This window comes from Canis lupus, chromosome 6, assembly GCF_048164855.1.
Source record: "Canis lupus baileyi chromosome 6, mCanLup2.hap1, whole genome shotgun sequence".
Lineage (NCBI taxonomy): Eukaryota > Metazoa > Chordata > Mammalia > Carnivora > Canidae > Canis > Canis lupus.
In genome coordinates, this window is record NC_132843.1 from 13,401,523 (window position 1) to 13,405,023 (window position 3,501).

At 33.0% G+C, this 3,501-nt stretch overlaps 1 long non-coding RNA gene across 2 annotated transcripts; it reads left to right on the plus strand.

The window, feature by feature from the left end:
* The first annotated feature begins 2,215 nt into the window (after positions 1 to 2,215).
* On the plus strand, positions 2,216 to 3,044 carry LOC140635025 (uncharacterized). Of its 2 annotated transcripts, none has more exons than XR_012032375.1 (2): positions 2,216 to 2,349; positions 2,813 to 3,044. It is a non-coding gene; the product is annotated as an uncharacterized lncRNA (long non-coding RNA). The 2 variants fall into 2 exon arrangements; XR_012032377.1 differs by having other exon boundaries at positions 2,216 to 2,344.
* The last annotated feature ends 457 nt before the right edge of the window (positions 3,045 to 3,501 follow it).

The window sequence follows — 3,501 nt, forward strand, 5'->3', positions numbered from 1 at the left end:
TTTAGACACTGAACAAGTATTCATCAGATCAAATGTATTTAGACTCATCATTGTAAAATATTTTTATATCAAGTGCCATTGTGATTTCCATAGAGAAATGAAGTTTTTTTATGTTCTTAAAAGATCCAGAATCAACTTGGTGTTATACTTTCCATTAGCAATACACAATGAAGACCAAAATGTTCTGAGGGAAATGACTTTCAATCTAGAAAAATAGACCTAGGACAATAATCATTCTACTAGGAGAAAGACAGATTACATATATTTTCAGTGATCAGGGATTTAGAAAATTTACCACCCTCATTCACTTTCCTGGGAAGTTACTTGAGGGTGCATTCTAACAAGTAAGAGAGAAAACAAGAATGATGAGATTCAGGAAATAGTATAGTAGATCAACACACAGGAGTAGAGTGAATCGAAATCCCAGGACTACATACAGCTGCATCGCAGAACAAGAAAACAACCAATTTATAATGAAACAGGATGATGCAAAACTCCAAGGAAAAATCTCTGGAAAACAAAGAGAGAACCATAAAATAGTTACTGTGTGAGAGAGACTGGAAATACTAAGAATGGGGAAAAAAGGCCAAAAAAAATGCAAGAAAAAAAAAGGTTACTTAAATTTCAGGTGGAAAAAAAAGGCTATGAAAGAAATTCATAATATATTAGTCCTCATATGAAATAAAACATCAGTGTAGGACACCAAGTCAATAAGAATCAAGCGGACTGAAACGGGCTATAGGCAATGCATAAAATACATATGAATTGGGAAAATACTATTTAAGTTTTTCCTATCAGCAATGGGGGAAAAAGCAATAGTGAGAAATTATAAGGAAACAAAAAAAGTTAAGAAATACATGGCTAAAATATGAAGCAACAACAAAAAAAATCATTATTTTAAGCAATTGGATGAGTATGAAGAGGTTCATCTTTTTGAACGTGATGCTAAAAATACTTCCTTTTGGATATCCAAAGGAAGAGAAATAGTGAGTGGCATCTATAATAGAAATGTAGATGGAAATTATAATGGCACATTAAATACCTTTGTAGCAATAACAGATCATCATGATAATTTAAACATTTTTTATCATTTCAACTTTCAGAATCAACCTATATACAAAGCCTGAAAGGCTTAATTATGGCTGCAAGAAATAAAAATATAAATTTTGATAAGGTGAAACTAAAAACGACAGAAGTTGGCAAGTGGTTAGCAAAGGGGATGTGAATGGAAGGAAGGGTGAAGATACTAAGCCATCATCTTATATTGTAGAGTCAAGAGTTATGACCATAATTAAAGAAATCAATGGGGGCTTAGAAATAATATCTATTAGATGCTTAATAAATTATTCAAAGTGAGTTAAAGTAATATTGGGGAAAATAAAAGAGATGACATAATGATACTTAGAGAAAAGGGACTAATGTAACTAAGGTAAATCTTATTCCATCACAGCAAGATATCATATGTAATACCTAAAATTGATAAACAAAAAAAAACGATAATATATTAATTAGCAATATTATAGTACTGACAAAAGTGCCTTATTTAAAAAAAAAAAAACTTTTAAAATGAACTGAAAGCTCCAAGGAAGAAAAAAAGATCGAGTATTAATACTCATTAAATCTCAATGGTTAATATACAAATGTACTATCCTCTATATTTCTCTAAAATTATATACACAGACACACACAAACACACACATTCCAGTCTGTGGAGTCAAAAAGATTCAGAAATCCCAGAAGTAACTAGTTATATAACTTAGGACATCTTCACTTCTCTGAACATCCTGATCTAAAGTCCCTTCCTCTGGTGTGCGGTTGATAATATAAAATTGGAACATGAGGTACACTCATGTTGTATATTATAAAACATGTTTTATTTATATTAGCTCAAAAATAGTATTCCAAACTTTATTTAATCTAGTCTTTATAAAACACATCCAAGGCAAGCTAAAGGTAGACCATCTTGACATAAACTTGTGAAATAACTAAGTAAATTCTTTACTTTTGATATATTATAGATCCTTGCAGACTTTAAACAAGGACATTAAACACTGGAGTATAGAAAGGGGAAAATAAAAAGAAGTTGACCTAATACATCAAATATTTGATACTTTCTTAGCAATATTTTTAAGGAGCCTTTCATTTAAAAAGTATGAACAATTAATTCTTGCTTCCCAATGATGTCATAAATGTATGGTTCTGTAACAATTGTGAACTATCTTTAAAAGTCATGGTTGTATATAGCATTGGTGCTTATATAAAGCAAATAATAAATTTCTACTCAACATCTACCAAATGCTAAGTACTATGAAACAGTGTCATCCAGGTTCTTATGATATGAATGGTAGAGTATGTACGAAAAAGTAAACATATGGTTCATGATAAATTCCAAATGACTGTAATCAGACTTAGACTTGTCTTTGAAATTGTAATTAAGATCTCCAGCACTAACAAATGCAGCAGCATGTTACAATGAAAATAGTACTAGGATTGATGTCGAACCCTGGTTTATAAGCCAGCTATTTGGGAGTGGGGTGGGTGGGGTTTATATTGTCATTTAATCTCTCAGAGCCTCAAGTCGCTCACTAGTAATATACCATGTAGTCTGACTCCTCAGGCACCGTGGTGAATGTTAAAATGAGTTGACACATGAGAAATTGCTCTTAAAGAAAACAGACTCTTGCTGGGAAGCTGCTCCCAGCTGTGTCCAAAACAGTTGCTAAATGTTCATCGATTTCCCCAGAACAGATCCTCCAGTTTTCCTGCTCTTATTTCAGAAACTAATTTTAACCTTCTTCTCTCTTCCTTCTAGCCCTCTCTCCTCCTGCAGCAGTTACAAAAAGCAAGATCAAATCAGTAGAATTGCCTTTCTTTCCATGGAAACAGAATTATCTTGACTTCTATGTGTAAATACCTAAGGCCAGAAATACAGCCTAGGACTCCTGACTCCCAGCCCCTCACTCTTGTGATGCATCTCAACATACTCACAGATGGCTAGAACAGGGAAAAAAGGTACTTCCAAGTAAAAATTCAATAGCCCACTACCTACCATTGCCAGACTACCTCTACTCACCCATTGGTTACTTATTACATACTTTAATCCTACATTTTGACAATACCAGTTTGTTAAATATGAACTTTGTCCTTTTCTTTTTTTCCCCTCTATGTCATAGATATTTGCAGGCTTTAAACAATTATATATCAATAAATATAGTCATATTTTTGGCCTAGGGTGGTTACTTTACATGAAGAATTATTTCTTTCAGCAAAATGTATATGTTGGTACCATAATGAAAGAAAGCTAAGCTTTTCAAACTTGAAACTATGAGGAGCACAGTGTTGTCTGAAGCTCTTCAGAACTGATGCCTTGCAAATCCAGAGAGTCAGGCTGAACTTTGCATAGATAATCTTATTGGTACAAGCTCTTGTAGTCTCATATAACTTCACATCGTTGTTTCTAGGCAACCAGGAAGACAGAAACACAGCAACCTCATACTTCTA